Raw genomic sequence first — 25,808 nt, forward strand, 5'->3', positions numbered from 1 at the left:
TGAAAAATTCTGAGGGGCACCAGGTGGCTCAGTCGGTTAAGCATCTGCCTTCAGCCCAGGTCATGATCTCAGGGTCCTGGGAGGGAGCCCAGCATCAGGCTTCCTCCTTGGCAGGGAGTCTGCTTCTCCCTCTCCCTCTGCCCATTCCCCTGCTCATGCTTTCTCTCTCTCTCTCAAATAAATAAAATTAAAAAAAAAAAAAGAATTCTGAGTTCTAATGTAAAGAAATCAATTCACGTTGTGTTTCACAAATTTATTTCCTCATAGAGCCCCTTCTTTTTCTCATGGGATACCTAATAACCCCCGGCAGGACAGTGTTCCGGGGGCTCACGGGGTAAACACTACTTCATCCTCAACTTCCATTGATTCAGCCTCTGTACCCTTGGGGGGTGGGGGCTTTTCAGATCAATTTCCCTAGTGCTTATTAAATGCCTACTGCGAGCCAGGCCCAGACTGAGCAGCTGGGAAGGCATGAATGGGTCAGCCACTTCCCAGACTGGGAAGAACCTGCAGGCTGATTGAGAGTCATGCCAGATTGCACGAGTCTGACCAGGGCCCACCAATGCCGTGTGACCTTGGGCAAGTCACTCTTCCCCCTCTAAGCCTCAATTTCTCCATCTGTAAAATGAGAGGATGGGATGTCATGGTCTCTAAGGACCTGGCCAACCAGAGCACCAAATCCCCAAGGCTCCAGTGACTGGTTCCAGGCTGGGCACATGACTCAAAGTGAGCCAATGAGAATCCATCCTGGCACCCTGGGGTCCTTCAGGAAGCCAGCTGCCACAGGAAATCATAAGGCAAGTATGGATCTGAGTGCATGAGTGTATTTTTTGGAGGGCACACGGGGAAGGCCCATAGCCCTCAATACGTTCCCCGGTGCCTCCCTGACCCAAAGGAACTTTACAAATGCTGGCAGTAATGAAAATTCAGTAACAGAAAACTGTTCCGGGGAGGAACTTAAGACCCGCGTGAAAGGGCAGGGGATTAAGGCTCTGAGTGAATGAACTTGCTCAAGCCTCTTTGAATGCCTTTCTGTTCACCAGGTTGAGGTGGTTTTGATTGCCTGGCAAGTAAAGACTTTTGTCTCTGATGAATTCCAGTGACTCTACTTAATAAGCTGTGTGTCTTCAGGCAAAATACTTGACCTCTCTGCACCTCAGTTTCCTAATCTTATAAAATGAGGATGCTTTCAGCTCTGATCTCATAAGGGAGGATGAAATGAGATCACACAGGTCAAGGTCTTAGTCCAGGGACGGACACAGGATAAACATGAAATAAAGGTTAGCTGGTGCCATCCCAGCATGGTGAAAATGAAGCAGAAAGAAAAGTCCTACGTGAAGAGAACTGCAAGGGCTCATGCTCCCTGGGGCTCGTGGTGGCAGCTTCTAAGGTGTCTCCCAACGATCCCCACTCCCTGGTTTCAGGTCCTTGTGTAATCCCCTCCCCTTGAGGCTGCGCTGTTATGCTTCTAACATAAAAAAAAAAAAAAAAAAAGCAACGAAAGTATTGGAATGTTTCTTTCAAAATTAGGTGACAGGGCGCCTGGGTGGCTCAGTTGGTTGGACGACTGCTTTCGGCTCAGGTCATGATCCTGGAGTCCCGGGATCGAGTCCCACATCGGGCTCCCTGCTCAGCAGTGAGTCCACTTCTCCCTCAGACCCTCCCCCCTCTCATGCTCTCTCTCTCATTCTCCCTCTCTCAAATAATGAAAGAAAGAAAGAGAGAGAGAGAGAAAGAAAGAAAGAAAGAAAGAAAGAAAGAAAGAAAGAAAGAAAGAAAGAAAGAAAGAAAGAAAGAAAGAAAGAAAGAAAGGAAGAAAGAAGAAAGAAAAATTAGGTGACAAAAGACTCTGCCTTCTGTGCTCCTGGCTTGCCCTCTCTGGCTCCCTCCCATTCTCGCTCTGCTGGAAGCCAGCCGCCATGTTGGGAGCGGCCCCATGGCGAAGCTCACATAGCAAGGAACAGAAAGTGAAGAACTGAGGACCTCCATTCAATAGCCCCCAAGGAACTGAATTCTGCCACAAGTGAGCTCAGAAGCTGGTCCTTTTTCTGTTGAGCCTTGAGAGGATGCAGGTATAAGTCAGCCTAGGCTGACACGTTCATTACAATCTCATGAGCAACCCTGAGCCAGAGGACCCAGGGGAGCCACCCTGGATTCCTTACCTACAGCAATTGTGAGATACTAAGTTATTGTTGAAAGCCCCTAAGGCTGGGGATAATTTGTTACACGGTAACAGGAAACCATTATCCATCTGGTAATAGATAACTAATACACATAACAAAAAAGGGGGACTTTTTTTGGCTCACTTAACTGGAAAGTCCAGGAGTAGAGTTTGTTTCATGTATGGCTGGATCTGAAAGCTCAAATGTCAACAGGCATCCGTCTTAGCTTGGGTTTCTGTGAGAACAGGCCTGAGACAGGGACCTGGATGCTGGTGGTTTATTTGGGAGGCGATTACAGAAAGCAGGAACAGGAGAGAGAGGAGATTGGGACAAGGAAAAAGGAAAGGGGGAGAAAGGGTATGTTTCCACATTTGCTGTGATAAGCAACATGGGCTGGACTCCTCTGGAATCTCTGAGAAGCACGCTCCCTCCCAGCATTGTCCTTCTGAAGAGCAGGAGTGGGGGTATTGGCCCAGCAGCCCCTCACTACACTGGCTGAGAGTGGCCCGGAAGGGGATTAACCTCCCGAGGGGTAGAGCTGCGCCCATGCTCTGGCTGGGCAGGCTACTCAGCTCCGGAGATGCTCGAGGTGGACACCGGCAGCTATACCTGAGATCAGGCCTAAGGAGACACAGTAAGCCAAAAGCATCTGCACACTGCCTCCTCCAGCCCTCAGCTCCCCTCCTCTGAGATGCCTGCAGCATCAGGCAGCCCCTCCCCCAGGGGCAGCAACAGTGACATGGGCAGTCCTGGGCTCTCCTCTACAGCTCAGCAAGCCCTGGGGAAAGAGCCTGTCTTGCCCCATAGTTGCAGCAAATGTCTTAGGATCGGGTTTCATTGGACAAGAAGGTTCCCATGCTCATCCCTGAACCAACCATTGATTGCATCAGTCGACCAGGGGTCTTGACCTATCCTTGGAACCATGGGCTAGGGGTAAATGCCTCTACCGAAATTTCAGGAAGTTGAAGAAGAAAAAGAAATGAACACTGGCAGACTGACATCTGTTAAGTCTACGTGAGTCTGACTCATATTAGTGGGTTATGAGATCAATTTAGTAGGTGATAAATAACATTTTTTTTTAAAGATGTAGTAAAACAGTGGTTCTCAAACTTTAACTGCATCAGAACCACCCAGAAGCCTTGTTAAAACAGACTGGTAGGCACTACCCCAGAGTTTCTGATTCAGCAGGTCCAGGATGGGGACCAAGAAATTGCATTTCCAGCAAGTTTTCAGGTGATGCTCATGCTGCTGGTCCAGGGACCGCACTCTGAGAACCATTGGGGCAGAAGCTATCAGAGGGTTGTGCATGTCATAAGGCTGAGCTCTGTCCCAGTGTCACATGGTCACCATGTACAAGATATTTCTTACTGAAATCTTCCCAGTGCCGTGAGATTAAGTAATTTGCCCAAAGTTGTAGGTAAGAGCACAGTGAACCACAGTGCTAAAGAAATTGCTGCTGAACCACACATAAGCAAGTCAGGATTTGGGCTGGTTGTCAAGTTGTGTCTGCCACATGAAGGAGGTAAGGTACAAAGTAAGCTGTTGTAACAAACAGGCCCCAAAATACATTGGCTTAAACAAGATAAAAGGTTACTTCTCTCTCATATGACAGTCCAGAGGTACATGTCCAGGACAGCTCTGCTGTCCTCCACATGTGGCTTCCATCCTGGGATCAGAGGGGTCTTCCAGCAGCAGGAAGCGGGGAAGGGGAAAGGAAAACACACTCCCGTCCTTTTAAGGGCACACCCAGAAATTGCCTATGGCACTTTCACTCCCATCCCATTGGCTAGATCCCAGTCACATGGGCAGATTAACTGCAATGGAGGCTGGGAAATGTAGTCTTGAGCTGGGGGACCAGGAACACTGGGGGACAACTGGTGGATTCTCCAACACCAGGCAGTGTGGCGGTGGCCCAGCCTTAATCCCCAGAGACAGGGGCCACCCAGCTTCTCCAGCCCCCAGCAGGGGATCTGATGCTGAACTCTTACCCGACCACTCTAACTCGGCTTACTATTTGCTAATAGGTTTCTACAGACAGCACATTTTCCAGTTTATTACATCGTGTCAAGGAGAGCTTTCAATTTTAAGCTTCAAAGTTTATTTACTTAGAAAATGTTTGCTTTATCAAAAAGGATGCTGTGTGGATATTAATAAAGCCATGTACCTCCAGCCAACAAAATAATCTCTGTGGTTGAATGGGAGTGAGACCGTTAGACTTTATGCCGGAGCTTATTTTTACTGGCCCTGCCACTGAACTTCACCGCCCCCACCCCCCGTTTCCTTCCCAACCACAGATGCTTCTTTTTCTAATCTTTCAAAAAAAAAAAAGCAGTGACTCACAAACAAGAACAGATTTCTCTTGCTTGCAGAAAAGGTAAATTGCTGGCAGAAATAAATTTGCAGATGCTAGAATTTCACAGAAAGGAGCTCATTGGTGGAGAGGGTTTGATATGCTGCCCCGCTCCCACCTTCCCCTTCGGAACTCTACCCTCCTATCTTCCCTACTGAGCCAAGCTGGGTGCTGTTGGGCCCTGGCTGCCCGGGTGCTGGGCGTGGCCAGGAGGTGGGCTCTGCCTTTGAGAATGACTCCCCTGTTTATCTCCTGGTTTGTCCCAGTTCCTGGGCCTGGGATTGGGTCCAGGGGCCCCTGAGGTGGAGGACTCGGGCATCCCGGCTCTGCACAGTACACCGACCTCGATTTATGTGGGTTACTCCCAGCCCGTGGATCTGTCGCCTGGCGAGGAGAGGGCCTGTGGGACCTGCCTAGGGCCTGTGGGAGGGGGTTCCTCACTCAGGCAGACTGTGGGGCCCAGGTCAGCAGGAGACAGGCTCAGATGCCAGAGCATCCCCCTCCTAAGAGTGAAGGCCCTGGGGTAGGGGCTGGAAACCTCCCTCTCTGACACAGAATTCATGCCAGAGGGGCCTGGGGTGCAGATTGCGGTTTCCCAAGCAACGCTGTGTGTTCTCACCATGCCAGGCTTCCACAGGCATCTCCCCCAGTGCTCACAGCCACATGGGGAAAGGAGTGTACCCATTTTACAGATAAGGAAACTGAGGCACAGGGGGGGAGAAGCCACTTGCCCACACTCACGTGCCCTCTTAGGGACAGACCAGGGATTCAAACAGAACCTGCAACTGGCCTCATTTCCTTCAGAACTGCCTTCTCTTTCTCCCTCTCAGTCTCCCTCTCCCACCCACCCCCACCCCCACCGCCACCCCTCCACCCCACCCCCACCCCCACCCCTCCACCCCACCCCCACCCCTCCACCCCACCCCCACCCCTCCACCCCTCCACCCCCACCCCTCCACCCCCACCCCACTCCTCCACCCCCACCCCTCCACCCCACCCCCACCCCTCCACCCCCACCCCTCCACCCCACCCCCACCCCTCCACCCCCACCCCCACCCCTCCACCCCCACCCCCACTCCTCCCCCCACCCGCACCACTCCACCCCACCCCCACTTCACTGGTCTCCTGGAATCCTGACTTACTTCTCCTCTCCACTGCTCTTTTCACACTTAGTAGAGAATCCAAGGGAGAACATGAGAACGTTTTCCCAAGGAAAACAATCGTAGAGGAGCCAGAAGTGGGGGTAGGAGGATCTTGGAGCCCAGAAGAAAACACTCAGCTCCCAGCAGAGGCAGAGACCTCAGGGACACGGGCCACATGAGGCACAGGTCCTCCCCTCCTCCCACCAACTCCTAGGGACAAGTTAGATTTGCAGTGGCCCAACCACATACCCAGAACCAGCTTCACAACTAAATCTTTTTTTAAAAGATTTTATTTATTTATTTGAGAGAGAGAGAGAGAGAGCTCAAGCGGCGGCGGGGAGGGGGGCGGGGAGGGCAATGGGGGAGAATCTCAAGCAGACTCCAGGCTGAGTGCAGAGCCTGACGTGGGCTTGATCTCACAACCCTGAGATCATGACCTGAGCTGAAATCAAGAGTAGTACGCTTCACGGACTGGACCACCCAGGCGCCCCCGCAACTCAATTTTTAAATGTCTAACATCTCTACACTTCCCTCTCATGCCCCAAATCTTCTCTATTGATAATTGGTTTATTTAAACTTCTAATTCCTATTAAAGCCCAACTATCTGCACTTCCTCAACCCACTGCTCTTGCAGAAGGGGTTGGTCATTTACACTGTAGTGTGAGTAAATCTTTGACCCTTCTCTGGGAGAGGATGTTACCAGAAGAGGTTAACCCCAGGGAGAACCATGGGCTGTCTCACTGGTCACTCTTCTCCAGCGGCCAGAGGGACCTCACGCTGCATCATCTCCAAGGTCCCCAGGGCTGTGAGGTGCCAGATGTGGCCAATAGCCACCCTGGATCAGGTCAGGTGCCTCCCCACACTAATTCCTAGCATGGCAAAGGCCTGACTGAGGTCCCCACAGGCGGCAGATGGTGAGCCAACTTCTGTGTTGCCATGGCAGCCCCGGAATGGGGGTGAGGAGGCCATGCTGTGTCTTATGCCCTAGATTACATGAGGGCACATAGGTGGATGGATATGAGTTTCCACTCCCCAACCCCATCAGGTGGCTGCAGGAGTCTCAGGCAAGATGGAGTGGTGGCTGGGGGCCCAGAACCTGGATGCCAACACACCTGGGTTCCAGGCCACCTAGCTCTTTCCTTCCTGGCTGGAACAAGGCCAGCTGTAAGGTCAAGTGCACCAAGGGGCTTCCAGGAGCCCCCCTGCCCCCCTGCATGGAGGTTCAAGGACCCTCAAAAACAGCAGGGGTCCCAGAGTCAAAAGTTCTTTGGAGGCCAAAGATGAAGGGGTAGGTTGGCCAAAAGAAGCCCCCCAGGACCTGTGTCCTCTATCTCTGCCAGTAGGAGATGCAGGTGCCCAGGTCTCTTGAGTGGCACCAGTGTCCAGGGCGGATCCAGCCCGACGGGATCCACCTCCCTCCAGCTCCCTACAGACACATTGCTCGCACTGTGTGAGCTGTGCGAGCAGGCACCATGGAAGCGGGGTCTGAGGCAAGCTGGTGGGATCACCGGAACTTGAAGCCCTTCCCCAGCCCACCCCCTGAGCCAGCCCCTGGTTCTGAGGACCGACCACTGCGTGCGTATTCACAACATGTACAGTAAATGGTGTGCTTATGTTGTGTACATACACACCTGCACACAACATGCATACACTCAGTTCACACACAATGCACACAGTGTGTATAGTAAGTGCTCGGGATGTGAGCCCAGCATGCCCCTGCCCCAAGGGCTTTGTTACCTACTGACGCATTCACACGCCATGCATGACTTGTGCACACAACTCATGCATGGGAGGCTCACACATTGGACAAAATAGGGTACGGTGAGAACTCCGGGGAACCACCCACACACCTACCTGCCATGTCCCCAGCGAGCACACAGAACAAACAACACATACACACATCCCCAGCCCCTCAGCCCTGCAGGGCCAGCCCAGGGAAGGGACAGAAAGAGGCAGGGAACCCCTTGCCTCCTCCCTGGAGACAAGCTAAGACCTGGAGGGTCATCATCCACAGAGGCAGGTTGGGGCCTGGGGAATCTCTGACTCAGCATCTGTGGCGGGCCCCCTACAGACAATGAGGTCAGGGACCCGTTCCCCCGGGGAGGACCCAGGAGGGAGGGTCTGGCCCCTCAGCCCTGTAATCATCCAGGACAGAGGTGGGGCTGCAGGACAGCCCCAGGGAGGTTCCCTGAGCCAGGCTGAGGCCCAGGGTGGGGCAGGCTCCACACTGCCTGGCTCCTCCCTTCTCTCTGTCACACCCACAGGGCAGGGGGAGCTGGAGGTGGCCGGGAGGAAAGCAAAGCAAAAAGCCCCAGGATGGGGGATCAGGAGGCCTGGGTTCTAGGCCTGGCTCTGCTTCTGCCCCAATGGGCCCTGCCCCAATGTCCCCGTGGATACCCGAGGCGGGACCCTAGGCCCTGCTGTCCTCGGTGCTCATATTGAGGCCTGTGTCACAGGGGTCACTCGCCACCTACACATTCTGACCCCAGGATGGAGGGTGCTCTGTGGTCAGGGGCCCGGCCCATCTCTCTGGGAGCTCTGCTGTGCCAGGCCTGGACAGGCTCGTGGGAGAGGTCAATGAGAGGCTTCGCCACCCAGGGAGAGAGAGCCTGCTCCTTCCATGTGGTCTGTGTGGGACAGTCTGCAGGGTCCAGCTCAGTCTGCTCTTTTGAGCCCCCTAGCCCAGAACACACATACCTCTTAGGGGCATGACCCCCTTGAACCATGGAAAGCGCTCCAGGCTACAGGTCAGAACCTCAAGGTTCTGGCCACGGATACTGTATGACCTTGAGCAAGTCCCACTCAGGGTCTCAGCTCTGCTGGCTTTAATCTGAGGAATTTGACTTAGAGCTAGTCTCCAAGGGACATGTCGCCAGGAGCGGTAGGTGCCTCCCCAAAACTGAGGCGTCCTGAGCACCCCCTGGGGCAGGCACCAGGCCAAGCCCTTTGTACCCACCACCTCAGTGATGAGGAAGGTGCCAGTCAGAGCCCCAGGTTACAGATCAGGGCAGGGTGGCTTAGAAAAGACTGAGGTCACAGCCCCAGTCAGTGGTAGAAGCGGGACTCGGTCTCACCTTCTCTGACCGTAGACCTTAAACCCCTAAAACCTATACCAAGGGCATAGTTTCTCTAAGTGCGTTACGTGCCTTAACTCAACCCACAGGCCAACCTCAAAGGTGGGTTCCGTGATTCGCTAGGTTTCAGAGAAAACAGAGGCCTCCCTGGGAAGTAACGCGCCCGAGGCCATGCAGCTAGAAAGGGGGAAAGCTGGAATGGAAAGCACAGATGACAGTGTCCCTCTAGAACTTCAGGTCTCAAGCATGGCGCTGAAACACCCCCCCCATGCCCCTCCCCTACCTCCCCGGCTATCCGTTACCTGCTGACGTGTTATCGGTAAAGCCAAGTGACAAGCACCAAACAGGAATACACACATATCCCCTCTGAGCACCCCGAGAGTCAGCGGGGCTCACTGCTGCCCTGGGCAGGGCTCCCCTCAGCTTTCTTCCCCCCCTCCCCCCGGTGGGTCTGGCGGGGCCGAGGATGGTCTCACTCTCACCTGGCTGACAGAAGTGACTGGGCCGCCTGTCTCCCATCCTCCAGCAGACGAGCGGGCTAGCCCGGTGCTGGCAGCGCCATCTCCAGGGCCAGGGAGAGAACGTGAGGGAGAGGAAGGGATGGACCGGGAGGGAGAAGTGGTACGCTTGGAGCCAGCACAGTGCCACCTCCCGCACTTTGCATTAGCCCAAGCAAAGCAGCCGGGACAGCCAGACCTGTGGGCTGGGGACACGGACCCCCATCTCCTGAAGGGAGAAGCTGCAGAGTCATTTGTCGATGGCAAGCTTACGGAGAGAAGGGAGAACGGGGCACACTTGTGCAATCGATCTGCTGCACCACATGCCTGTTTTCCACTTTTATAGTTACACACCTGCTCATTGTATCAGAGTCGTAGAAAATCAGAGCTGAGAGGGGGAGGCTTAGAAATCAGCCAGTCCCCAGTCACCCATTCTACAGATGCGGAGCCTGAGGCCCCAAGAGGGAAGGAAATATGCCAGGGGTTGCCGCCCCACGCACTCTCCTTTGGCTCAGGGAGTGGTGCAGACTGGAAGCCTTCTTGTGCCTCTTAGCTGCTGGTGCCCTGCTACCAGCCCACTGAGCTGGCACTTAGCACCCAGGAAGCTGGTTCACGTCCCAGCCCCCACCCCCTCCTGCTATACAGACTGAAGGCTCCGTATTTATATGAGTCACACCAAGCCCTGACATTTGTGTAATTGTCTTCCGTATACAAAGCGCCTTCACCCATTACTCAGTCCTCACGATCACCCAAAACGGGGGGGGGGGGGGGGGCAAAGCAAGAATAATAGCCACGCTTAGCATTCACCGAGAACATTCTAAGGGGCACACATTGTTCTAGGTGCTTGGCATATATTAACTCATCCCACTGAAGAAGGCATGATTGTTATCCCAAATTACAGAAGGGGAGAATGAGTTTCGGAGAGGTGAAGCAGCTTGCCCAAGTCCACATAGCTAATAAGTATGGGAGCAGGGACACAAACCAAGGTCAGTCTAGCGCCCAACCACAGGCTACACCAAGTCATCGGGGTGGCCTGGAGAGGTACCTGGGCTCCTATTTTTTATCTCCCCAGGGTTCTGGTGTGGAGTGGGGCTGGGGCTAGGGCTCACTCCTGGGAGGGGAGCTATGCACCAGCCCACCAAGAATCAGGGTAGCAGGGAGATAGAGAGCATAAGAACTTGGCACATGGAGCTCAGCCACCAGGGTTCAAATCCTGATTCTGTCGCCCAAGAGCTGTGTGGCTTTGAGAATACATGTAACTTCTCTGCACCTCAGTGGTCCAATCTATAAAATGGGAATGATGATAATCACACTCACCTCCCCAATTGGCTGTGAAGATTAAATGAGTTACTATATAGAAGGCAATTAGCAGCACATAGTAAATGCTCAATAAACATCGGCTAGTATTATATCTGCCTATTATATCACTATCTGAGCCTCTTGGTTTCGGGGACGCCAGAGCACCTGAACTGCAGCTAACAAGTCAGCTCTCCAAGCTGCCCTGCAAGCCTCGAATCTCTCAGCTGGAGGGCTGTGAGGTGGTCATCCAGGGGTCTGTTCTTCTGCCTTTGCATCCCCTGAGGGCCAGGTCCAGACTTTCAGAGACTCCAATGTAGTGAGAAGAGTGTGGGGCTCCCCACACTGTATCAGTCCGAATAAAAACAATACTAAAACATGGAAGGAGCACAAAGAAGTTTCACAGCGCTCTGATTTTTTTGGATGATGAGAGCACGAACGCTTTGTCTCAGATACCGTTTGAGTTTATTCTGGTGCCTCTGTCTTGCTGGCATCTTGAGTATGTGCTTGATCCGACTTGGCGCGTTCCTGCACGGGGCTCCCAGGGGGCCTGAGGAGTCCACAGTCACCAGGCCAGGAGCTGAGGCCCCCAGGAGGCAATGAGCCCATCCTCTTCCAAGAGCACCCACCCTTCGGGGGGATGCAAGAAGAAAAACCCCCACACAGGACGCTAAAAAAAAAACCCTCCAACCAACAATTTGGCAGCTGCGGTTGCCAGGGAGATGGTGAGGGATGCGTGTGGTGCTGCCTCCTGCTTGGCAGAGCCCCTGCCTCCACCCCCAGGGGGGCATTCTCCTGGTGTCATCGTGGGGGCGAGGGGCCAGGCCGGGGAAACAGAAGCCCGCAGATCACATTCCCCCATTGTCCCCACTGTCCTCAGAGCAGAGGGCGTGGACCAGACAATGGGCTGATGGACAATGGAGAACAGCAGATGGTCTCCCCAACCCTCCCCACCACCAGCTGGTGCCACTCGGCTTGCCAGGCCTGCCGGAGAGGTCGGGGTGGGGGGCCCCCGGGCTCAGCTGGCTGCAGACCCCAGCCTTGCACCTGCCCGAATCGGGTTTTCAGAAAAAGGCTTGAACCGGGAATTAGGGCCCCTGAGTGATGGAAAATAAGAGGAAGCATAATAACAGCCAGCACTCACTGGGTCTAAAATAAATCTGTTCTTCATGTAAAATCCAAACTCCTGCAAGGCTCAGCACAACCAGGACCTCGCCACATCCCTCTCGTGTCCCCACACTACTCTCTCCTGGATCTCAGCCGGCGTCGTGCTGCCCCTCCTGGGGCGCGGAGTACGGTCAGTCCTTTCCGACCTCGGCACCTTTGCCTCTGTTGTTCCCACAGCCTGGAACACCTCTGCAGGTGGTCAGATCCGCACCCCCATCATCAGGCCTCCCCTTAAGTATCATCATCTCTTTGGAGAGACTTCGATCGCCCTGTCTGGAGTAGATGACAATTTGGCTCCTTCAAATAACACTTGTCGCAATTCATAATCAGTGACTTTATCAGTTTGTGTCTTTCTTTATAATCTTTCTCCTTCCATTGTCCTGCAAGCTCCGAGAGCACAGGGACTGCGTTTATCTCATTCTCCATTCTCTCCCCTGTACCAAGGGCCTGGCGCATCGGAGGTGCTCGATGTTTCTGGAACTTACCAAGCTCCAAGCACTTAATCCTCCCAATCTAGCCTATGAGGTTGTTTTTGTCCCCATTTTGCAGAAGTAAGAGTAGCAGCTCAGAGAGAGGTTAGTAATTGGTTAAGCCAAGACGAGAATCTGGGGCTGAGCCAACTCAGCTGCTCCTCATCCCACTCCATTCCACTCCCCCCCCTCTCGGCTGTACGAGCACCAAATCCCTCTCGGAGGAACAGAGGTCCCTGCCCTTTTCGGGGCCTCTGTTTTTCCATCTCTAAAATGACAACACAGAGCTTCATATCCCTGGAGATCCTTGTTACTCTGACAGCCTAAGTCCTCACAGAGATAAGCAGCCCAGCCAAGCCTCCACCACCCACCTGCCCCCTTCAATTCATCGTCTCTCCGCTGCTTGGGCTTCCGGGTCAGGAGTCCTGGGTTGAAGAGTTTTAGCAAGCATAGGGAGGAACCAGAACTCTCATACCCTGCTAGAGAAAAGGCAAAATAGGAGAGCCACTTTGCAAAACACTCGACGTCCTCTTACCATGAGACCCTGCAATTTCACTCAAGAGGAATGAAAACATATGTCCACACAAAGACCCGTATGCAATTGTTCACTGCAGTTTTATATGCAATCACCCCAAATTAGAAACAACCCAAACATCCGTCAGCTGGTGAATGGACAAAGTGTGACACCTCTCCACCGTAGAACACTCCTTGGCCATGAAAAGGAATGAATAGACCCAGCAACAGCATGGCTGAGTCTCACAATAACTGTGCTGAATGAGAGAAGCCAGACACAGAAGACACATCCCGTATGAGCCCATCTGTGTGAAATCTTACAAAGGGCAAGACCACACGGAAAACAGATCGGTGGTTACCTGGGCCTGGGGGTGAGGGAGGGGACACCTGCAAGGGGGCACAAGGGAGACGACCGTGTTCTCCATCACGACTGTGGTCACGGTGACACCACTGTATGCATTTGTCATAAGTCATCAAACTGTACACGTGAAATTGTCATGCTTTCCTGTATATAAATTATACCTCGATAAAGAGCTCAAATGAGGCAAAAGGAGGAGGTCTGGGGTCACGTGCCAGGCCCACCATGCCACCCTCATCCTATGAGTCTACTTGGGGACTGAGTTCGGGCCTCCTGGGTGCAAGGCTCTCACGCAGCCTGGTGAGTAAAGCCCAGCTGGGGGCTGATGGGAGCTGGCCCAGCCCCTCATTAGGGCTGCTCCCGGGGCCCCACCCAACACTCAGTGTGCCTGGCCCTGGTCGGGGTTTGGGGATCCCACTGTCTCTGCTATCCGTCTCTGCAGAGCCCTCCCTCACCGGCTCCTGGGCAGGGCCAGAAACTGGAGCGGAACTACATGTGGCATTCCACCCCAAGGCCAGAGAGTGGAAACCCCCAACATCACTGATGGCCACCTCGTCCCCTCAGTTGGAATGCTTCCTCCCCATGCACAGGACGGCCCACCCCTGCCCTGCCGTGGTATCAACAGGCAGGACAGCTCCAGACCAGAGAATAGAGGAGTCCCTAACACAGAGGCCTCCAAACCCACACTCACACTTCCCTGCCTCCACACCTGAGCGCCCTCTTTCCTGCCAGGCAGTCGGAAAGGTGGGGGTACTGGCCCCACCCCTAATATTTCCTGGGCCCAGGGCAAGCATACCAATGGAGGTCATGTCAGGAGCTCCCCCCACCACACCTCCTCTCTTCCCAACACCGATTCCATCTCACTCTGCATAGGGCCTCAGATACGCATGAGGCCTCATGTGAATAGGGCCAAGCACCATCCACAGGTCCGACGAGTGGCCACCCCTTGGACTTAGGGATGCACACACCAGAAGTGTGGTCCAACTGCCAGAAGATGACCCAGGGAAGAGTCCCGGGCAGACACTGGAAGCAAACCTGGGGCCATTCAGCAGGGAATTTGGGGCCCAGACCCCAAAGCACAGTCCAGAGGAGGAGGTGTGGCTTCTGGGTGGACATGTCCCCTTGGCCTTACAGACTGGTTGCCCCATGGGGATGGGCCTGGCCAGAGGAAAGCCAGAGTGGGACCTTCTTTTTTTTTTTTTGAGATTTTATTTTATTATTTATTTGAGAGAGAGAGCACGCACATGTATGCACATGAACAGAGGGGAGGGGCAGAACACAGACAGAAAAGCAGACTCCCCACTGGGCAGAGAGCCCCATGCAGGACTTGACCCCAGGACCCTGGGATCATGACCTGAGGGTAGATGCTTAACCCACTGAGCCACCCAGGTGCCCCCAGAGCAGGACCTTCTAAACCACAGGCCCAGGGCAGGGGCCCCAGTCACCCAGTTCTGAGGGCTAAGGGTAGTATTGGGAGGTGGTGATTCTGGGATCAGGTGACAAGAGGTTTCGAATGCCAGGCTAAAGAGCTCAGCCCGCAATTCTGAAGGAAATGAACACCCACTGATGAGTTTTGGGGGCACAAGAGAGTCAGGAGCAGATCTGGATTTTGGAAAGATTCATTGAATGCGCATTTGTGGAACATCTACCATGTTCCAGGGCCTGGGTCAGAAGCTGGGGGTATGAACATGACCCCAGTGTGACTGTCAAGGAACCAGCCACACCGGAAGGGTAAAGAGAGAGTGCTTGATGGGAAAGGGGAAAGGGAGCACATGGGCTGAGCACCTGTTCTGCAGCGGGCTCAGTACTCAGCATTTTAGCAAAATTACCTGGGTTAATCCCCAATTTACAGATGAGGAAAGTTTGTTGCCCGAGGTCACACAGTTGAAAAGTTGAGTTTGATTGGAAACAGGGTCTGACTCCAAACCCAGGTTTTTGTCTGCTTCCACGGAAAACGAGGCTCCTGGGGGGAGTGAGGACTGGAAGACGGTAATGCCCCGCGGGACAAGGGGCTGATTGCCCGCCAAGGACCAGGCAGCCCACAGCCCAGCCAGCCAGAGGCATTACCTGCCTTGTTGAGAAAGAATGAACAACCCAGCAGAGCACTTGATTCCAGTGGGAATAGCCGCCCGATTTCCCTACGATTCCATCCCTCTTGCCTTCCTCCTGCCCCTCCCTGGCTGGATTTATTTAGAAGGATTGGATTGGAACTGGCCAAGGAACACCCAAAAAGAAGATTTCTCAGGATTTACTTATGTGAAGACCCTAGCCAGAGCGCCAGGAAATCTTCTCCAAGGACCACAACTCACAGGAATGTCTGTGTATATCCGTGCGTGTGTCTAGGTGTGTAGGTGTGCATTGTGTGCATGTACCTGTTTATCTGTATGTGTCTGTATGTCTTTGTGTGCGCCCGTGTCTGTCTGTGTTATCTGGGGGGTGGGGGGGGTGCGTGTCTGTGTGTGACTGTGTATGTGTGTGTCCGTGTGTGCATCTGTGTGTCCGGCTGGGTAGGTGAGCATCTAATGACTACAGGAAGTGCAAAGGCTCTATGTCAGTCCTCGGCCCTTGTGCTGTCTCTGCAGCTCACTGGCTGTGGGACCCCTCACCAAGTTGCCAAATCCCTTGGGTCTCCCTCCCTCTCCCGTGAAATGGGGAGAAGGCTGCTCTTGTCAGCTAAGTTTCAGGGAAGAGGGATTGAGTGATGTATCATGTGCATTGTTCCAGATACAAACTGAATGTTTGATAGGGTAGATTTTTTACACCGCTTGGCCCTTTATCTCCTACCTACTTCTTTCTGATACCACTTTCATTCATTCATTCAACCCCCATTACATGCCAGGGGCTCTGTTTTTAGGCAGTAAATACCCTCTCTCAGAGGTTATAAAAAAAGAATAGAAACCAGACTCAAATCATCCTGGTTTAAGTTTTTTTGGGTTTTGTTGTTGTTGTTGTTGTTGAGATTTTATCATTTTTTTTAAGATTTTATCTTTAAGTAATCTTTACACCCAACGTGGGGCTCGAACCTACAACCCCAAGAACAAGAGTCACATGCTTGGTCGACTAAGCCAGCCAGGTGCCCCATCCTGGTTTAAGTTCTTATTAATTCTTCCATTCAGTATTTCCGACGTCCCTTTCTAGCTGTGTGACCTCAGGCAAGTGATTTTCCTCACTAAGTCTCCATTTCTTAAGCAGTAAACAGGGCATGGAAATAATGCCTACATACCTTGTTTAAGCACTGGAAAGATGAACTGAAAACAATAGGCCTTTTTCATAAACACTGCACAAATACTGGTTGTCACTAATATAAGCAGCTGCACAGCCATTTACGGTACAAAGTTTTATGCGCGCCACTGGAGGAAAGCTTGGGTTATAAATGATATACCCGGTGGTAGTTCATAGGTGCCCCGAGGAACCGCATCATCCGGCTTGCAGGAATTTCGTACGAGGCTCTCCAGGTGGCGGGCTCTTCCTGACTCCGGGCCCACCCTGGCCCAGGTGGCTCTGCTTTCTCTGGGCTTCTAGGTTCTTCGTTCCTTGAGATGTTCTCCTCTTGGGTTGCTCCCACTTCTCAGATCTTTCTAATTATTTAGCCTCTGGCCAACTTACACTCTAGAAAGCATCAGTGGTTTTTGCCACCAGGATGCAGCCACTCCCTTTCTCCAGGCCCGCATTCCCAAGCAGCTGTCCCCCCGACCTGTTACCCTCAGGGGCAACAACACATCCCCCTCAACAGAAACTCTTCAAGAATCTGGGTCACCCAGGCTTACCTTCGAAAACATTTTTGGTTTACCAGTTGTCCAGCCTGGAATACTACCTTCTACCCCCTCTATATGCCATGGACACGCACCCCAAATTCTAGCAAAGCAGAAGCAGCTCAGGGTGTACCCTACCCAGCTCTACCTCTAATAACTGTGCATCTTGGTAAGCTGCTTCACTGCTATTCCTTCATCTGTAACATAGGAAGAATAATAGTACCTACCTCATAGAGTTTCTGAGAGAATTCAATTAGAATGTGTGAATTGCTTAGAATAGTGCCTAGCACATAGTCTGCACTCAGTAAATGTTAGTTATTACTCCATCCTACATGGCTCAAGTCAAGAAGCCTCCCCAGGACAGCCAATTTCTCCCTCTGAGCGATTGTCAACACTCATGTGGGTATTGACTTTTTCCTAGCTTCATCCCTTTCACAAGCGTGCACTGAGTTCCCACAGAGATCAACAAAGCAGGGCCCTGGCCCCAAGGCTCTCCAACCTAATGGGGAGGAGGAAGAAACAGGTCATCAAATCCTGAGTGCAAGGACGGAGAGAGTGAGGGGCAGGGGTGGGGAGGGCTGGAGAAGCCCAGGGGTCAGCTGGGTTTGGTCAAGAAGACTTCCTAGAAGAAGAGCTAACTGAACACAGTCTTAAAACATGAATAAGTATTTGGCCAAGAAAGGGAATAGGGACTCCTCAGACAGAGGAGACAGCCTGTGCTAAGGCTCTGGAGGAAGAAAAGGCCTGGCCCTTTGAGGAATTGCAAGTGATTCCGGGTGGCTTGAGCACAAAGGGGTAGGGTGAGGGGCTAGAGATAGGCTTGGAGGTAAACAGAAGACAGATCACAAAAGGCTTTCAATGCCCTGTTTAAAAGCTAGGACTTCTCAGTGCAACCTAGTATCCTGGACCATAGCCCGGAGCGGGAAAAGGACAATACTAGAAGAACTGGTGAAATCCGAATGAAGTCTGTAATTTAGCTAATGGTGTCATACAATGCTAATTCCTTGGTTTTAACAAACATACAGTGGTTATGTGAGACTAACATTAGAGGAAGCTGAGTATAGGATATATGGGAGTTCTCTGCAATATCTTTACAACTCTTCCGTAAATCAAAAATTATTTCAAAATGAACGTTTGGGGTTTTTTGGTTTTTTTTTTTTTTTTTTTTGAAAGGCTAGGACTTTATCTTGGGAATAATGGGAAAACCACTGAAGGGTTTATAGCATGGAATAAGCATAAGCTCAAATATGAGCACTCTGGCTACAGCGAGAGGTTGAAGGGGGCAAACCTGAACCCAGAGAGAGACTCACCCATAATCCAGGAGGTTCTGAGGTTGGAGAGGAGTGAGCACCTCATCAGAATGTGGAGTTTAAGAAATTTGGTTTTTGGATACCTGGGTGGCTTATTCAGTTAAGCGTCTGCCTTTGGCTCAGGTCATGATCCCAGGATCCTGGGATGGAGCCCTGGGATGGGCTCCCTGCTCAGCGGGGCATCTGCTTCTTCCTCTTCCTCTGCCCCTCCCCCTGCTCATGTGCTCAGTGGGGAGCCTGCTTCTCCCTCTGTCTGCAACTCCCCCTACTTGTGCTCTCTCATGCTGTCTCTCTGACAAATAAATAAAATCTTAAAAAGAAAAGAAATTTGGTTTTGATTGGATGAGAAGGTAAGGGGGTTGCTGAACCAAGACACTTGAGTTGCTGGTTTGCACAATGTGATCACCAGGATTCTTTGACTGCAAGTGACAGAAACACTGTAAGAGAAGAGGGCAAATGTATTAGCCACCCACTCACCCCTGCCCTGAAAACAAACTAAAGGGAAGCCAGAGGTGGAGCTGACTTCAGGAACAATTGGAACCTGGCCTCAGGCAACTTCAGGACACCCTCTTCCTCCTGGTGTCTTGGTGTCTATCCAATTGCAAAGAGCTCAGGACTCATATCTTTAAAGCCTTGTAACCTGCCAGGAAGGCATCAGGCTCAGGAAGAGTCCTCCCTGGGAACCCCATTTGGCTTCCTATAAACTTGGAACATCCAACCTTCCTTCCCCCAAAGCCCCAAGGGCTTCTGAGGCCTAATGCTCTTAGCATTGATTGGCCCTCCTGGCCCTCCTGGACACACTGACTCATCACCACCCACTCACAACAGAGTTGCACACCTCTTCTGCTCCAACCCTCCCCAGAGGAGGGAATGTAAGAAGAAGACTTTGGGCTGCCTCTGCAGGGTTTTCTTCTTCCTCATCTCAGACCTGGCCCAGATGGAATGTCCACTCAGGCCTTCTCTGACTCTCTCCCCTTCCCCAGGAGTTACAACGAGGGGATAGGACAGGGATGTGGTCGGAGATAGAGAAGATGAGGATTGGGGATGAGAAATGTTAGGTTGTTGGGGGACATGTGTACAGGTCAGCTTAAATCATTCCTCAGAGATATCTCCCATCACAGTGAAGCAAAAGATACAGGCTCTGGAGTCAGACACACAGCCCTAAATCTCACTGACATTCACCAGCCATGCGACCTTGGGAAAGTTGCTAAAACTCTGTCCATCTTACTTTCCTCATCTGAAATGTGGTCATAGTAATCCTACCTGGAGTCTTGGGAGATTTTAGTTTCATTTACTCAATTAGTTAACTTAGCACAGTCGATGAGCACTGGGAAAAGGGAAAATGAACTTGTAGTTCATTCTGTTTGGCTTATTTGTGCAACTTTCTTGGTTTTGAAAGAATGGATGAGGTTGCATGGGTGAATAGATGGATGGATGGATGGATGGATGGATGGATGGATGGATGGATGACGGATAGATGGATGATTACACAAATGAATGATTATAGAGATGGTTGGATGGATGGATGGTTGGTGGTTGGATAGATGGATCATGTATGGTTGCATGGGTGTTTGGTGGTTGGATGGATGAATGGATAGGTGTTGAATGTATAGGTGGATGATGAATAGAGGGGAGGATGAATGGATGGATGGATAGATTGATGGATAGATGGTTGGATGGATGGATGGATGGATGGATGGTTGGATGGACAGATGAATGTTTGGTGGTTGGATGAATGGATAGGTGTTGGATGGATAGGCAGATGATGGATGGATGGAAGGATGGATGGTGGGTTAGATGGATGTTTACTTTGTTAGATGGATAAGTGGTTGCATGAGATACTGAAATGTGTAATATATATAGTCCTTGTCCTCACTAGGCTCACAGTTCCATGGAAAACAAAGAGACAGAAACAGATTATTACAACAGAGAGAGGCAGAAAATCCAGCCAGGGGAGTGCAGGGGTAGGGGCAACCAGGAGTTAGCCTGTCAGAAGAAGAGGAGAAATAATGATGGTAGCTCCTGCCCTCACGGAACTCACAATCTAATTAAATAATTAGCCACTTCAGATTCTTTTTTGAAACTGAGCCAGGTATAAATAAATCTCCAAACAGAACAGTTAAGTAAACAAGGTGCTCTTTAAAAGGCAGTGAGCTCCGATGTATAATAAATCCTGATTCAAAATATCATTTTCTCCTTGGAACAACCTCAGAGTTAATTCCCCAAATTTGCCAGAGCACACACATTTCTTTGTCCCTGCTGCTCAGCCTCACCTTCTCTCTGGTCCGCCTGCGCTACTGTGATAGGAAAATAAATACCCAAAGCGCTCTCCACCCAGTCAGCCTGCCTGCCGCAGTGTGTTTCAAGGGGAAACAGATCCAATCCTCACCCTGAGAACTCTGCACGCCTCCCCAGAACAGGCCATCAGAAACAGGGATCAAAGGGCCACAAGCTTGTTTTCCCATTAGTGCTTTAGGTTTTAGTCCTAAATGGGAACTAGTTCATGGCATGAAATTTGAAAAATACCTGACCAAGAGTAATTGAAGGAGCCCCAGACTCAGCCCTGGTTCCAGCTCTGTCCATGGTCATTGTTCAGGCCACAGGGGGTGGTGGCAGGGGGGGCTGGTGAATGAGGTCCCCATCTGTCAAACAAAAAGATCCAACAGAATGATTTCTGAGCTCTCAGTTCTGCTATTTTATGTATATATATATAGTAATATATAGTATATAGTATATTATTTATAATATTATATTAATATTAATTAATAATTAATATACTATATTATATAAGTATATATAATATATATAATTATATATATATTACTATATATATAATAAACATTATATATATATTTTTTGTAGGTAAAAAATGAGGGGGTTTCAAGAGTTTTCAAAAGGGGCAAGCTCCTCCCTCTGTACTTAGCAACCCGACCCAGGAAGGTGACCGTGCAGCTCACAGCAGTGCTGCGGGGTTCAGATGTGAGCCCGTCCATGTGGACATTGACAAACTGTAAAGCTCTACACCAGTGAATGGGAAGATCCCTTCTTTCTGGACATTCAGAGGTATGAGCTGGGAAGAAGAAGCAAAAGTCACATGAGGCATCCACATGGAGGTGAACGCTGTCACACTAAGTCTGAAGGGCCTTAGATGTCCATTCCCCACCTTTGGGTGGGGAACCGACACCCAGAGAAGCACGGGGACCCCGCCTGGAACTAGAGCCAGGTCTCCTGGTGACCAAGACACTGCTTATCACAGGTGAAGGCCTGGCCAGAGTCTTAGGCCTCCAGGGTTTCAGATCTCAGGGTAAGGCAAGAGCAGATTCCAGACCTCTTCCAGCAGCTTCCCCAGGGGCATCTGCCACAGGGCATGAGGCCTGAGGTTTGCACAGGTGAGGACACCCACCTCCCTCGAGCTGGTAACAATGGTGTTCCATCAGCAGCTGGGGAGTGGGTGGCCCGGGAAGGTGTTGCTTTCCACTGTGTGGTACTGGCACGCAGGGGAGGCTCCCGAGTTTTCCCAGCAAGGCAGGGAGAGGGAATGGGTGTGGGGTCTTAGAGCCAACGGCAGTGGTCCAGAGTCACCCTCAACCACACTCTCAGGGCACAGAGCCAGGCTCCAGAGAGTACTTACGAGCTGGGTTGTGAAGCCAGGCGCCCGGTGCTCAAACCAAGTCCTGCCTCTTCCGTCCTACCTGTATGGCTGCAGAGATTTAATCTCCTTACACCACGGCTCCCTTGTATGTCAAAATGGCTTAATCGTGGTGTCTCCTTCAAAGGGCTGTTGGGGGGATTACATGAGACAGGGGACAGAGGGTTGTCCTACCTCAGACTCCAAGATGAAGATTTGGACACAGGAGCTGTGTCAGGGAGGCCTCTGGGGAAAGCCCCTCGAGGGGTGTGGGAGGCAGGGCCGGGCAGAGAGAGGGGTTGGCCTGCTCTGCAGCTTCTGAGGCAGGGATCGCCCCGCCCCCCGCCCCCCCCCGCCCCCCCCCGCCCCCCCCACCCGAGTCCTCCCACACTGAGGCCAGGGGGCTACACCCAGGAAGGGCGGTTAGGCTGAGAACAATTCCAAGAGGCACCCAGCAGTGAGCTTTTAGCAGGCAACACTCCTGGAAAACTGGGTATGAGGGCCTCGGTCCTGAAGGGGGACCTCAACAGTGCACTGCATCATCCCACTTAAAAGGGTTTAGGACTCAGTAAATATTAGCTCTTAATATCCTCCTCATCATCATCACCACCTTGTTTAAACCCTCAAAACCACCCTGGGAATTAATATCACTTTACACCTAAGGAAACTGGGGCTCAGAAATGTTAACTGACTTACCCAAAGATGCACAGCTTATGCATGACAGAGCCAATACTGGAAAACCAGATCGGTCTGTGATGAGTGCTCATGACTCTTGACTCCAAGATGAGGGGCTGCACGTCCCAGTCACCCTTCCTTTCAGAGCTGGACAGATGGCCACCCAGCTAGTCCATGAGCAGGAGTGGACGCCCACCAGGGCACCCAGATCCAGCACTGAGACCCCGTGATGGGGCTAAAGTCTGTCTCATCTCTCCAAAGCTTTTACTCATTCAGGTACTAGATCCTAAAATAGTCTAGCTCCCCATCACACATATTTCACCCATAACTGTCCACTTCCAGGGTGAGAGAAGGGAGCCCCAGAGGTGGGGCCTTACAAGACCTAAGTCTCAGAAAGACACCCACAGCCCTGAAATGCTCTTGGCCAGATGCCTTCCCAGAGAGATGCTGCTCAGAGCCCGCCATGGGTCCCATGACCTCAAGACGAAGCCTGACCCCACCGCTGACTTACCCCTTCCCACTTTAGGCCTCCTTTCCATCATGCTGGCATGTTCCAATCCCTCCACACACCGTGTTTGTTCCCGCCTGCACCTCTGCATAGACTCTCTCCTCCTCTTGATGCTGGCCTTCCCTGAGTCCTCCCCAGGCTTCCTCCTATTCACCCCTGGAGACCCAGCTTAGATGTCAGCTTCCCCCACGAAGCCTTTGACCTCCAAAGCCCAGGTTAGGGGCCTTTCCTCAGTGTCCCCAGCACCCTGTGTTTGCCCCTCCCCCACCACCTTGGAACCTTGTAAGGTCAGGGACCCTGTCTTGTTCACTGCACCCAGCACAGCACTGGGCATGTAGCCTGTGATGAATAAATATTAAGTGAAAGAATGAATGAATGAATGAATGAATGAATGAATGAATGACATGATGGTATAATTCAACCCAGGCCCCCAGAGATGACCCAAAAAAGGAGAAAGCCCTTACCCCAAGTCTCATCCTGCCCCTCTGCCCCACATTACTCCAAAATCTGACATCCCTCTAGTGAACCCTCCCTAGCCCGACATAGTGAGAGCCAAATTGGCTCCCAGACAGGCACGTTGCCTTTGTCCTAAAATCATAGCCACGAAGGTCCTTAAAAACATATCGAAGCCAGATGAGGAAACTGAGACCCTGAGAGGCGACATAAGCTATCCCCACAGCTAGCTGATAGCCCAGCCTCACGGGCTGCCCCGGTCACCCATCCCTCCCGCGGCCTCAGTAAATGCACTCGGCTCTTTTTCACCATTGGGCTAACCCTGCAGCCCCGTTGGCCCCTCTCTCTGGGGGCAGCAAGTGGAGGACACATTTCTCCTCCCTGTCCCTGCCGCCAGCAGGACACTTGGAAGTTCTCCGGAGCAAGCAGGTCCCTTCCTCCCCCCTGCCCCTCTTGCCTCCCTGGCCACCAAGCTCTGCAGGGGCGGGACTTTGGGAGGCTAGCACCAGGGAGGCTGCAGGTTGGAAATAAATTCTAATCAAAGACAGAATCATTCTGCCTTCTCCCTCTGCTCCGAGGACAGCATTTTTGCTGGGTATTACTCATGTTCGGAGAGAAATCTTCTGAGGTTTCTCAGAGCCAGAGGGGAACTTGCAGGGTTGGGAGGATAAAAATCTTTTCTCTTTCCCCCCAGGCTGGTTCTTGCTTTTATTATCTTCTCTCTCTGCCTCTCATTCCGGGCAGGACTTTGAGGGGACAGATTTCATTGGGCCCTTCTCCCCTGGTCTTAAAGGCACAGGACCCGGGGTGCTGACAGCTGACTGGAGGCCAGGGGCAGGGAGCTGCCACGGGGGTATGGAGGTGGTGGCCCCATGTGTTGGGAGGGGGAGACAGGAGGGGGCCCAGGGGATGGATTCTCCCATGCATTGAGGCCAGGGGCCACTAGCAAGGAAGGCACTAGAGAAAGGATAGCTTTTCCCAGAAGCAAGGATCAAAGCAGCTCAGAATCAGTGTTATTCTTGAGGACCTTAATTCCTGCCCATCCTTCATCACAAGCGCACCTCGGTCCTATCCCTGTCCCCAGATGCACCCACAATCCAACCACCCCTCTCTCTTCTCACAGCTGAGAAGCACCTCTGTTCTGGCAGACATTGTCTCCTCCTCAGATCACCATGGTGGCCCCCCCTCCCAGCACCGCCCCCGCCCCGCTTCCAGTCTTTCCCACCCTACCCCAGTCCCCTCTTCCACCCAGCATGAGCTGGGCCACATCACTGCCCCTCTTTCCACTGAGACCAGAGTCGAACCCCAGCCACGGCCAACGGGGGCTCCTGTGCCCTCTCAGACCACCCCGGCTTTCTCCCTGTCCCTGGACCATGGCAGCTCTCCTCCATAGGTCTTGTCACAAACGCCATTTCCTCAGAGGGGCTTTCCCCATCCACCCCCCACCCCCGTCACCCCTGCCACGTGATCCCCCCTTCATCTCTGGGCTAACCACTTTGTCTCGGAGCTGATGTGGTGCAACCGAAGCCCAAACGACTTCTCCCCGAGCTCCCTCCCCTGGCAGGAGCTGGGGAAAAAGATACCTCTCACGTGAGATTTGGAAGCCAGGAGTGAAGCAGCAGCTTCTTTGTGTGTATTACGCTCTGAAGGCCAGGGGCAGGGTGCACCCTGGTCCCCCATCTCCTGCCCACCCTGTTAGCAAGGGGTAGCACCCGGACCCTGCAGCCACTCCAGCTCTCCCAGATCTCCCCTCAGCCTCTCTGAGTCCCGGGTGGGTATGTGCTCCGCCCTGTGGTGAAAGGGGCCGGCTTGTCCGGGAGCTCACCCCAGCATAGGTTGGAGGTGGGAGGAGTCCCATGAGGGTCCTAGTTCATCCCTCCCCAAGCCCGCACGCAGCTCTCCTTCCCACCTGCCAGCCTGACCAGCCTAGAGCGATTCACACCTAAGCCCAGATGGGGGGGCTGCAGCCTGCCCACCAGGCCCCACACTTGCACGAGGTCTAACCCCTATAGTAAAGCCTTCTTCTGTACCATTCGTAATGATGCTGCTTGATGAAATGATGAAAGCCCGAAGGACATTATCTCCATTTTAGCCCTGTCAGTGCTGAAGTTTAGTTTAGTTATAATATGTTCCTTTCTTTCTCACCACACTACCCGGAAAGATTCTGGAAGGCTGGGATCCTGTTCATCTTTTCACGGCAGCTGCATCCACAGTGCCTGGAACAGAATCTGGCACATAGCAGATGCTCAGTGGTTACTGAGGGGTGGACTAGCTACCATTAGCTGGCAGGACTTGGGGAGTAAGAAGGTGCTATAGACATAAAAGGATGAGGGGCCAGTAAACACCTAGTGTATGCCCAGCACCAAGGGGACCCTTCCCTTCCTCCTCAAACTGCATCCCACCCAAAGCTCTCTCCCACCCCAACAGCACCCCTCCCCCTCACCGCCCACCTT

The sequence above is a fragment of the Zalophus californianus genome, chromosome 4 (assembly GCF_009762305.2).
Source record: "Zalophus californianus isolate mZalCal1 chromosome 4, mZalCal1.pri.v2, whole genome shotgun sequence".
Classification (NCBI taxonomy): domain Eukaryota; kingdom Metazoa; phylum Chordata; class Mammalia; order Carnivora; family Otariidae; genus Zalophus; species Zalophus californianus.